The sequence below is a fragment of the Sinohyriopsis cumingii genome, chromosome 4, assembly GCF_028554795.1.
Source record: "Sinohyriopsis cumingii isolate HCF-2022 chromosome 4, ASM2855479v2, whole genome shotgun sequence".
Lineage (NCBI taxonomy): Eukaryota > Metazoa > Mollusca > Bivalvia > Unionida > Unionidae > Sinohyriopsis > Sinohyriopsis cumingii.
This window is the reverse complement of record NC_142964.1, coordinates 8,853,965-8,867,460: the sequence shown is the minus strand read 5'-3', so window position 1 is coordinate 8,867,460 and position 13,496 is coordinate 8,853,965. Positions and strand designations below refer to the sequence as shown.

The window sequence follows — 13,496 nt, the reverse complement described above, 5'->3', positions numbered from 1 at the left end:
CTTTATACACAAACATAAAGGTCTAAAAAAATGAAAGCCTTGATACAAAAACAACACGGTCTAAGAAAAGAAAATTTTGATGCAAAAATACCATTGTCTGGAAAAAGAAAATCCGGGTGCAAAAATACCATTGTCTGGAGAGAAAAAAACCTTGATGCAAAAATACCATTGTGTGGAAAAAGAAAACCTTGCTATACAAACAGTTTGGTCTGGAAAAAGAAACTTGATACAAAAATACCATTGTCTGGAGAAAGAAAACACTGATGCAAAAATACCATTGTCTGGAAAAAGAAAACCTTAATGCAAAAATACCATTGTCTGGAAAAAGAAAACCTTGCTATACAAACAGTATGGTCTGGAAAAAGAAACTTGATACAAAAATACCATTGTCTGGGGAAAGAAAACCTTGATGCAAAAATACCATTGTCTGGAAAAAGAAAATCCGGATGCAAAAATACCATTGTCTGGAGAGAAAAAAACCTTGATGCAAAAATACCATTGTGTGGAAAAAGAAAACCTTGCTATACAAACAGTTTGGTCTGGAAAAAGAAACTTGATACAAAAATACCATTGTCTGGAGAAAGAAAACACTGATGCAAAAATACCATTGTCTGGAAAAAGAAAACCTTAATGCAAAAATACCATTGTCTGGAAAAAGAAAACCTTGCTATATAAACAGTATGGTCTGGAAAAAGAAACTTGATACAAAAATACCATTGTCTGGGGAAAGAAAACCTTGATGCAAAAATACCATTGTCTGGAAAAAGAAAATCCGGATGCAAAAATACCATTGTCTGGAGAGAAAAAAACCTTGATGCAAAAATACCAATGTGTGGAAAAAGAAAACCTTGCTATACAAACAGTTTGGTCTGGAAAAAGAAACTTGATACAAAAATACCATTGTCTGGAGAAAGAAAACACTGATGCAAAAATACCATTGTCTGGAAAAAGAAAACCTTAATGCAAAAATACCATTGTCTGGAAAAAGAAAACCTTGCTATACAAACAGTATGGTCTGGAAAAAGAAACTTGATACAAAAATACCATTGTCTGGGGAAAGAAAACCTTGATGCAAAAATACCATTGTCTGGAAAAAGAAAATCCGGATGCAAAAATACCATTGTCTGGAGAGATAAAAACCTTGATGCAAAAATACCATTGTGTGGAAAAAGAAAACCTTGCTATACAAACAGTTTGGTCTGGAAAAAGAAACTTGATTCAAAAATACCATTGTCTGGAGAAAGAAAACACAGATGCAAAAATACCATTGTCTGGAAAAAGAAAACCTTAATGCAAAAATACCATTGTCTGAAAAATGAAAACCTTGCTATACAAACAGTATGGCCTGGAAAAAGAAACTTGATACAAAAATACCATTGTCTGGAAAAAGAAAACCTTGATGCAAAAATATCATTGCCTGGAAAAAGAAAACCTTACTATACAAACAGTATGGCCTGGAAAAAGAAACTTGATACAAAAATACCATTGTCTGGAAAAAGAAAACCTTGATGCAAAAATACCATTGCCTGGAAATAGAAAACCTTACTATACAAACAGCATGGTCTGGAAAAAGAAACTTGACACACAAACGACATGGTCTGTGAAATGAAAACAAACCTTGATGCACAAATTACATTTTCTGAAAAAAGTAAACAAAGTTGATACACAAACAGCATGGTTTGAAAAAAGAGAATAAACCTTTTATCACAAACAGCATGATCTGAAAAAAGAGAACAAACCTTTTATCACAAACAGCATGATCTGAAAAAAGAGAACAAACCTTTTATCTCAAACAGCATGGTCTGAAAAAAGAGAACAAACCTTTTATCACAAACAGCATGATCTGAAAAAAGAGAACAAACCTTTTATCTCAAAAAGCATGGTCTGAAAAAAGAGAACAAACCTTTTATCACAAACAGCATGATCTGAAAAAAGAGAACAAACCCTTTATCTCAGACAGCATATTATGAGGAAAGGGATGAGAGATCATCACCTATTTTTCATTTGAATATTGCCATTTGTGAGATTATTTGACTTTTTCAGTAATATTATGTGTTATGGGAATGTTCATAAATTTCACGATAAATCGACCTCAAAATGTAGAATTATAAATTTACGTTATCATTTCATCATTTTAAATAGCACTCGATGAAGTTACAGAATATGTTCTTAGCACATGTTTACCATTATATGTGTGCGTGTATGTGTGTGTGTGTGTGTGCGTGTATGTGTGTGTGTGTGTGTGCGTGTGTATGTGTGCGTGTATGTGTGTGTGTGTGTGTGCGTGTATGTGTGTGTGTGTGTGTGCGTGTATGTGTGTGTGTGTGTGCGTGTTTGTGCATGTTTATGTAAGGGAATTTTTACCTTCATGCGGCATACAAATATTTACGAATATTAAAGGAATGAATGGCGCACTCTCACATATGTAAAACAAAGACTCCGCAGATGCATTCACCCAAACTTTGCTAACAAGTAAGTAGCTGGCAGGTAATAACAGGTGCTAAATCCCCGCCTGAAGTCATATCTTAACTTTCCTGAACGTGAAACAACGTAAACAAAATGTTAGTATCAAGAGAGAATTGCTTGTGCAGCAAAAATTAGGACGGTTGTTCTGACATTTATGTCTGTCATTAATTAAGCACATCTAAAGATAAATAGTTATTGTTTCTGTTTTAGTTTAATTTAGAGAAGGTAAAACATCAGACTGTCATAAACTGTAATATACTGTACCTGGTGAAACGTTTAACACGATATATATATATATATATATATATATATATATATATATATATATATATATATATATATATATATATATATATATATATATATATATATATATATATTGTGCTTTCTCTTAGTTTCGAATAGAGGAACTCTATGTCAATAAATGTTGCTACTTTGCAACCAAGCTTTTGAAAGGCAACTTTTTCAGTAAGGGATTTCTTGTTTGAACAATATCGTCAATCACTTATTTTATAATTTAATTAGACAGCAAAACTATAATTAAAGCAATCTTTAAGTATTATAAATGAAAAAAAAATTTTTTTTTTACATGACGTAAAGTTTACTTGTATGGACATTCCATTTTGCCAAGATTTTTAGAAGTAGAAACGTATAATTAAAAAGGAACTAACAATCGGTTTCTTTAGATATACAATATGGTTCACAGAACAAAACTTTATTTTAATTCTAAAAATCGAACTCTCACCAGAAAGCGTAACTATCAGTTCTTTGTTTTGTTTTTTTTTACTGTGGGTTGGGTTGATTTTATTTGCTTTAACAAAACCTAAAGGAATTATATTTTGATTTGAATCGATTCATGGAAGGGTTTATGCAGATCTTTACATATCGAAATGCTTATCTCCTATCAATGTGCAATTATGCAACAATTACTAGCATTTAAGAGACCCACCCACACGTTTAAGAGAACCACTCGTTTCTCGGTGCACATTTTGCTCCAATTAAAATTTTTTAAAATAAAAATTTGTTTTTAAATGCTTCGTTGTGGTACTTTTTTGTAAGTATATGGCCGCAGTTTTATTGTAGTTTTAAGGAATATAAATGCACAGCTATAAGTTAGAATTAAATTTTCAGCCAAAAGAGATTACTGGATTGTAGACTTAAATTTCATCCCAAACAAGTTACTTGATTGTAGACTTAACTTTCAACCAAAACATATTACTGGATTGTAGATGCAAATTTCAGCCAAAACAAGTTATAGGATTGTAGGCTTAAATTTCAGCCAAACACAAATTACTGGAGTGTAGACTTAAATTTCAGCCAAAACAAATTACTGGAGTGTAGACTTAAATTTCAGCCAAAACAAGTTATAGGATTGCAGACTTAAATTGCAGCCAAAACAAATTACTGGAGTGTAGACTTAAATTTCAGCCAAAACAAGTTGTAGGATTGCAGACTTAAATTTCAGCCAAAACAAATTACTGGAGTGTAGACTTAAATTTCAGCCAAAACAAGTTGCTGGAGTATAGACTTCAATTTCAGCCAAAACAAGTTGCTGGAGTGTAGACTTATATTTCAGCCAAAAACAAGTTACTGGAGTGTAGACTTATATTTCAGCCAAAACGAAATACCGAGTTGTAGACTCAAATTTAGGTTTTGACTTAAGGTTCTGTTAGTGAATTCAAGACCTTACCTGTGTCTTTGAGCTTTGGTCTTTGAAATATATATATATATATATATATATATATATATATATATATATATATATATATATATATATATATATATATATATATATATATATATATATATATATATATATATATATATATATATATATATATGTAATTTATGAATATAGAGATAAACAGTTTTAGCAATATTTGTATTATGTATGATTCACTAATTCACATTTCTACAAAAATATACATTTTTCCATGTCAATTATTCGTTAAAGAATAAAACAATTACGTTAGGTTAAAAATGTAAGATATGTAATCTGTTTATGTCACACACACACACACACACACACACACATATATATATATATATATATATATATATATATATATATATATATATATATATATATATATATATATATATATATATATATATATATATATATATATATATATATATATATATATCATCTGTTGTAGTAAGTGGGTTAAGGTATACCATCGAAATGGAAGACATGATAAATTCTTTTTTTTATACCAGCTTTAGATTTATAGAATCGAAATAGAGGGGTGCGTCCTTGTTGATGTTAGTATGGTGTATTAATTAGAGAAAAAAGTTATCATTAATCTTGTCAATACCACAATAAGCGAGTTTAATATGATTTAGATCCTTCCACGTCCATACTTAAATTCTTATATATTTTCCTCGGCTTGATTAAAATGACAAAAGCAGGATGGATGGCAAAGTGGGGGTTCAGTGTTGTTTTCACTAGCGAAAGGACATAGTTCATGCGGTGTGTTTAGGTGTCTGTTTCGATTGATCATTACTCAGTTGCAGCTATAGTATCCGCCTAAACCCCACACCCGGAGCTTATGGAAAACTACGACATACAACACTCAGTTTGTGTGAACAATACTTATTCGTCCATGCAACTATGGTGACGTGTAGTGTTGAAGTTCCGTTAGATTTGAAACGCAAAGAAGATGACAGTTTTAGGGACCGTATGGTGACGATCGAGTTAGAAATCATAAATCAATTAATACAATGAGTAATTGTTGTTCATTTTTTAAATCCTTGATGCGTTTCGTTTTTCAAATCGGTAGGTGGTACCAGCCAGCTACCAGGAGGCCTATTTTTACTTAATGAACATGTCTGGGGGAATATGGAAGTGAATTTTCATTTTTAATATGGAAGCTAATGCTCGGTTAATTTAAAATGTCAGGTGTAAAAGATTGCATAAGCTTGGACTATCGGAACAAAATTGATAAATTATTTGGTAAAAGCAAGCTTGTTGAGGGTAAAACGAAACAAATATTTCCAGAACTTTCACAGACGTATAACGATAAAATTCGTAAATTTGCATGTAAATGTATAACCAGCAAAAACGTTCAAACTTAAGCAAGTATTGAATGCTGGAAGAAATGTCAAGGAATCTTTTGCGAAAACAAAATGAGGATGAGAACATATTTTACCGGCATAAACTATATACCGATAATCACTAAAGCAGATCTTGAGGAGAATCAAGGATATTAATATTTTTCTCAAGAAATTATTTTGCAACACGTATAATTATCATAGGTATTTGCATCGCTGCACGTCACATTAAGCAAGTCTTGAATTAGAAAAGTGAACATAATACACCGGAATATTTGTAAACGGAATAAATTTGATACTTTGTCAGACCTGATGTTAAAATACACCTATTGTATATTTCCATTGATGAGTTTCTCATCTTGCTCTGTTTGTTTATTTGAATATGATCCCGTTTATTTACTATGCCGATATAAATATACCAAGTTCAAAGGTTTTACTATTACCTGCCTTTATTGATGAGTCTTGAAATCAAGTGTGCATTGAATGCAACCTCAGCTCAGATCAAAAGGTGACACATAAACATTTCCTTGATGACATCAATTGACGTCAAATACCAGGTTGTGTAGAACGTATCCATCTTTTATCGTTAAAAGCCATGAAATCAAGCAGATGAATGGTGTCAATAATCGGATAATGGATGACTAAATCAGCATTGGCATGGTGTCAATAATCGGATAATGGATGACTAAATCAGCATTGGCATGGTGTCAATAATCAGATAATAGATGAACAAATCAACAGAGACATGGTTTTAATAATAGGATAATTGATGACCAGTTCAGCAGAGGAATGGTGTCAATAATCAGACAATGGATGACCACATCAACAGTTGCATGGAGTGATTAATCTGGCAATGGATGACTAAATTAGCAAAGGCATGGTGTCAATAATCATACAATGGATGACCAAATCAGCAAAGGCATGGTGTCAATAATTAGACAATGGATGACTAAATCAGCAGAGGCATGGTGCCAATAGTCAGACATTAGAAGACTAAGTCAGCAAAGGCATGGTATCAATAATCAGACAATGGATAACCAAATCAGCAGAGGCATGGTTTAAGTAATCAGATAATGGGTGTTGTTACGAGTCTATGCTCTTAAAATAAGTAACAGAAAAGATTGAAGGGCAACAAGCTTTGTAAAATTTAACAAATATATTTATTTCCCTAGATACAAAGTGAAAATGAGAAAAAACAACTTACACTATTGCAAATTAAATGCCAAAATAATCAAAGAATTACAGACACAAGTCTTCGTAATTTAAAGTCCTGAATAAAATTCAGTAAATGTCCAGAAGGTATCTCAACCTGAAGTCGATGACGTGTATGTGGTTGCTATTGAAGTGTTGATGTGTCAAAGTATTTTGCTGAATCACAGAAATATAATTCCAGGTTTGAATTCAGTATAGCTTCCAGTAAATGTCTCTATCCAATAATTTTATCCGAGCACGTTTGTATTTCCAGAGAAAATAATCACTTGAATTCAATAATTTGAACAAAAAAAAAAAAAAAAAAAGATTCCAGCCCACATTTCCTGGTTACGACATATAACACAACTTGAAATTGCTAGATGTTATTGCACGAATGACCAAGTCTTCACAATTACAAGATTATATAGTTCTCTACTCGACCTCAGGTAACAATTAGCATTTTCTGAAGAAAATAAAACATTACCTAATGGAAAATAACCTTCTAGAATGATTCAGATGTTGACAAACTCAGAACCATAACCTGTAATATTCACTTAGGAAAGTCCAAAACCCTCATCCGAATCAACATATTTACTTCTTCGATTAATAAAGATCCTGAGTTTAAACCCATAAAGAGTAATTTAGCTATGTATTAGTTGTTGGCATAAAATGAAATTAAAAAATAAAGTCGATCAGGTCAAGCAGAAATGAGTGTGTGTGTGTGTGTGTGTGTGTGTGTGTGTGTGTGTGTGTGTGATTTGGATTTTTAATGTAGCTTTAACAAATTGTTCAGTCATATCGCTACGATGTCTGCGGTTTGACAGTTTATTGTAATGTCTAGTACTGGGGCATCATGCTGCAGACATGTAACATGATGTCCCATCCAGTCACATTATCCTGACACCAGACCGACCAGTCCTAACACCAACGTCTTAATGATGAGCGCCTAGCGAGGCAGCTTTTACATGTAATACCATAACTCAATTTTGGACAAGGTCAAGTCCAGCATACAATGTAGCATTACACTATCGTGTAATGAAATAAAAGAAAATTTTAAACAAACAAACAAAAATTCAATTAAATATGCATAACAGTGTAAATAGTCAGATAACCCGACCAAATCAGTAGATTAATTAGAACTTGTAACCATTCATAGCTCAGGTTACTTTTAGCTATGAACGTTCCCTGCTATTTTTAGTGACGTAGAACTCTAAAGTCTTCACAATCAGCAAAGAGTAAAGGACTTGTAAAGTGGTATTCTCTAAGAGAAAAAATGGCAGCAATGATATGAACGAAGGATTGTTTATGCAACTCACTCCCAGTCATATGATCAACCTCTTTAGTATTGTATGTTCAAATGTGTCATTCTACACATAATGCAGTCATTCTACACATAATGCAGTCATTCTACACATAATGCAGTTGTTCTGAACGTACTGGACACATACTGCAGTTATTCTACAAATACTGCAGTCATTCTAAACATAATGCAGTCATTCCACCCATACTGCAAGTCTACACATATGGCAGTCATTCTACACACACTGCAGACATTCTACTGTTAGTCATTTTACACGCAGTCATTAAACACACGCTAAATTCATTCGAGACATACTGCAGTGATTCTACACATGCTGAGTATACTTATTACTTCGTCTGACTGATTCGTCCTTTCAGTCTTTACCTAAGTAAATTCAATTCTGTACACGTCTTCGCTATTAATAACTTTACAAGGCAAATCTATTAAAATAAATGAAAGTCTGATCGATGATTTTATTTTTGCAACTCTAGTTTTACACACGCACACGCACCCCCCCCCCTTAGTCCTGATCTACCTAAAAGGTGCCTGGCGGCGGTGGCAGTTTAGATGATAGAGCGTCAAACTCGTATATCCAAGGATGGCGGTTTCTGCTGCCTAGCTGTTTCCTTGGGAGAGGTACTTAGCTCCCATCATCCAACTACCAAACACCAACGAACAACCAAATTCATGTATCTTATTTAAGTATTAAACAAAGATCTTTCGATTTCATTAAGTCTTTTTAATATTACCTCTAGTATGTGAAGTCATCATTACATGTGTACTATTCCCATACCAATGTTATGTCTGTCTTTTTAATGTTACCTCTAGTATGTGAAGTCATCATTACCTGTGTACTATTCCCATACCAATGTTATGTCTGGGCAAGTATTGCTTACACAGCGTAGCTAAATCATTGAAACGTCATAAAGATATTAAAATAAAATAAAAGGAACAACATTGGTAATATGTTCCAGAAGGTCTCAGCATAATAAAATAGTAATGTCAGTTTAATCCATTAATTGTTTTCAAGAATTATGTTGCCCAGTATAAGGTTGCTTTCTGGTATCTTGATCTTAAGAAACCAGGATGATTTATTTTGAAAGGATTAGCAATATCTTTGTTTATTACGCTTTCCTTCGTACTACTGTCCCATGTCAAATCTTATATAATTCAGCAATTAGTGCTGAGTTTCAGCTTGTAAGAGTTTAATTGTCTTTGTATATAATAACAACAATTCAGAAAAATTTAAACAAATTAGTACTAGTCCCGCATACTTAAACCTTTAATTCCTTAATTTGTCTGAACTACCTGTGTAGATGATACTTTCTCATGCACAGCCATAGTTGACGTTGTTTGTATGACCCAGGTGCATATGCAAATATCACGTATGTAATGTATAGGGCATGGGAAATTCGTCATCCGTCTTACTGACCTAGATGAAAATAATTATGTAATTCGTCTGACTGGCCCAGATCACTGACACTTAAACTCCTATATCAAGTCGACCAGCTGCGAAAAACATCAACGACACCGAGTTGATCCGCATAGACGACCAACATAGCTGGTTTTAAATAAACGGGGAAAGCGAACACTTCTAAATCCAACTATTTCATAAAATGAACGATCAGTCCTAACACAAGATGTCTGTACTTGAATTCTTATTAACAAACTAACTCGGCAAACTCACTTATCTTTAGAATACATAATATGAATTGGACGTTAAAAACGCAAGTGGCCACCTTGTAAAGCAAACATAAAGCAATAGGAAATTCATGCAATAGAGAATCGTTTTGTACGGATAATATTATTTTTACTCTGGTATGCAATGTAAAAGCATATATTCTTTCAAGTAATGTTAAAATGTATGACACTTTTAGGTGATATAGGCGAACACACTTAACAAGAAACTACGAAGAGATTGCAAAGGCGTGTAACATATTTAGAAGCTATAGACAAAACATGTACTATGAAATTTATTCTGTAATGCAAACCATCACTCCTTGCTATATATCAGTTTGGATACGGGGAAATACAAGGTACGAGAATACGAGGTCATGTATATGGAAACAAGAAACCATTTTATTAGAAAAATACTTGATGAGAGACACACCATCTTAGAATGGTCAATAAATACAAACGTGGAATGTTTGGCTGATTGACAAGCCCTTATTACGTTCTTGAATACGAATTATAAATGGGAAAAAAGTATATAATTATCTAAGAGGGCTGTCAACAACTTTCGAGCAAGGTATATGACTGTCTGGAGGGCTGTCAGCAACTTTTGGGCAAGATATATGATCTTTCTGACGGCTTTCAGCAACTTTTGGGCAAAGTAAATGATTGTCTAGAGGGCTGTCATCAACTTTTTGGGCAAGGTATACAAGTAAAAGTTTATAACTGCCTCGAGGGTTGTCGGTAACTTGCAGGGAAAGAATAAGGCTGCCTAGAGTAGGGGTCGGCAACCTACGCAAGAGGTTTTGTGTGGCACGCGAAGGGCAGCCAAAAATCTCGATTTTAACCGTGTTCTCGCACTGGTGGCCTGGTGGCACGCGTACGTTCATTTTGTAATTAATCCGGGAAAAAGTGGCACGATATGTAAAATAGGTTGCCGACCCCTGGTCTAGAGGGCTGTCAGCAAACATTTGGACAAGCTATACTTGATCAAAGAAAAGCACAGACAACGAAAGAGACGCACATCGTTAATAGAAATCGGAACGCCTCATGGATTTTCTACAAAGTTTCATCTAAAAAGTACTTCTTTGAAGCGAAACATCATAAGCAAGGAACAATCTCAAAGGCATTACGATATCTTTATGAAATTTTGTGCACAAGTTTAGTAAAACAGAGTTCACCAAATGGAAACTAGGGAATGTTTTGGTCGAGAAGAAACCTTATTTAGTAAACAAGCTACCAGTATATGCAAGGAAAGCTACTTTAGTGATTCGGATGTGTTGTTTCTATCATTTGTTGAAAGGTCCGACAGTGTTCCGATTGAGAGGTTTAATGGCGGGGGTGGGGGTGGGGGAGACTTTACCTAAGTCGGAGATACAAAAATCCTCTACCTGAAATTTTCGTAACCTTTTCAAAGCCATTATTTTCATATTTGTAACTGTATTAAAAGCAAATGTTCTAACGTAATACACTATAATTGTCTCAGTAGTCAGTCTTTTTATAAATACTGTTAGCAAGATATAGTTATATGTAGACCATAGGACACAGAATTGCTTGACTGACATATATAGTTTTATTTTTCTCCCTTGGTTGTGTTGGAATGGTGGATATTAAATCACTGAACGCATTGTGCTCCGCACTTATCGATATATAAGGACTCTACTGTACAGGGTTTAATAAACCGCCGTGTTTGATCCACATTTTCCAAATTTGTACCTATTTACAAAATAGGGGCCAAGTTAACAGTGCACTTGGAAAGATGTGCATTCGATTATAAAATGTTTATGCGTTACACATATTTATAATGTAGCCACTGCGTTTCATACGTTTTTTGAAAGATGCATTAACACATGGGAAAATAAGCGGTCATAAATGGAATATGATATGATAACTACAATCGGAACGTTCCCGGTCTTTTGTAAATGAAATTTAAAAAGAAAATGATGTGATCTGAAACTGTTGAGAGATATTTTCAGAACTACTTTCAATCACATGGCACACTATGGAGGCAGAATGAGACATAATTGGAACACTCTCGTTCCTTTCCACAAGTAAATTGAAAAACAACCGGGAAATACCACAACAAAATTCATAAGTTCCGGTGTATTTAAAAACGGATCAATCCTACGTAAACATTATGGGACTGCGGAATAAATGCAAGATTTAGTTACCTCCGAAATTGAAGAATTTTAAAACGTACGAAACTACGCAGCTCTGAAACTGAAGATTTGACAACGGAATGTATCAATGAACATCGATAATTTACGTATTGCAAAGACACATGTCGACACAGTACCTCATTAAAATACAAGTTAAAAGGCCAAGTATTTGGAACTATTTTGTCATTTTTAACATATATATGTGTCAGCCATTCTGGTCAGCGTAAGGATATTATCCAAAATTGTATAATAAATCGCCCAGTAGCAGTGGCGATTACACAGCGGCCATGTTGCAGATGGAAAGGACTGTAGTTGCCATTACATATACCTGAACCTTGTTTATCAAACCAAGTCATGTGTGTACAGCACACACCACCACAGGATTCATTATGGTGACTGGACTGAGATGACTTATTTCTGACGGAAGCATTTCCAACTTATGTTTTTCAAGCATGAATTAGCTAGATAATTTGTTTCACTGAACCTATGCAAATAGTTCCAAGAAGGCATCGTATTACTTTATACATAGATCTATATTTAATTTAATATTTATTATATGACGGAGGTGTCAGCCAATTTCCTCCGATTTTCCCCTGTATCACTCCATCGAAATAATTCCTAGTTGGATTTTTAATAGAAAGGTGTTTCAGTTAGACAGAGTGATACTTGAAATGGCGTTTTCCTTTTCCGTTCCATAATTTATGCGAATCTCTGCAATTCGGTCCCTTCCCCCGTTGACGGAAGTGGCAGAGTAATGTTTCGATTGGTTATGACTATTCCGTGTTATACTGTACATCCCTATGGCCAGATACAGTGAGTCAATAAAGCAATTTATGTTCGAGCGGAACACCTTGTTTTTGACAGGAAAATATACAGGCTTGCGCAAGTAATTATTTTTGCACAAAAGCAAAACTCTTTCATCTTGGCATGATTAACTGCAGCAAAAAGCACCTCAAACACACGTTGCACCTGAACCTCTATGAAATTAAAATCAATATAATATCATTATGTGAAATTGTCTATGACCGGTACAAAACACAGGTCATGCAACTTTACAATTTTAAATTTCAATACGATTCAATCATTCCATGAGAATTATATCCCAATTAAGAATTTCGTAGCCGGAACACTGGAGATGGAGGCTATTGCAAACATATTTGCAAGAATAATATAGACTAGATGAAAATCAGGAATTGGATAAAATATAGCTATTAATATTTACTGCGTTTGACGTTGCATTTATGGTTTTAGTCTTGAGGTGAACTTATATGATAGTTGAGTTTAGACCCTTCGCAAGTTGCCATAGATACTACCCAGAAATTCTTGATCAAACAAAAAATTCAATAAAGTCTCACATTAGCGAGGGATTGCGACAAACCAAATATGAAACGGACAATAATTAATAAAATCCCAATATAGACCGTCATAAAATTGAGCATTAAATCAACCATTTCCCGACAAAAAAGAGCCAGCGATGACAATCAAATCAAAAGACGACAATATTATATTAAATTTGGGTAATAATAGTCAAACAGAAACTTAACTACTTACGTTAAAAAGCATATTTGGATTTTCCGACCGTTAGAGATCTATATCTGATATACCAGCTGAAACCTCGGTTGTTTGTTATGATGTGCGTACAAACTCCTAATTTA

General features: G+C 33.8%; 1 protein-coding gene across 3 annotated transcripts in view; it reads right to left on the bottom strand.

Moving 5' to 3' along the window:
* Nucleotides 1–13,496, bottom strand: part of LOC149800590 (uncharacterized) — a 50,821-nt gene that overhangs the window by 15,688 nt on the left and 21,637 nt on the right. Inside the window, exon 1 of one of the 3 annotated variants that reach the window (XM_089954551.1) lies at nt 13,393–13,447. The exons of 1 other annotated variant lie outside the window; for it this stretch is intronic. The gene's annotated coding sequence lies outside the window, so the exon portion shown is untranslated. Of the gene's footprint in view, nt 1–2,364; nt 2,551–13,392; nt 13,448–13,496 lie in introns of those variants that run through there. One more of the 3 variants, XM_089954549.1, reaches the window with a different exon arrangement.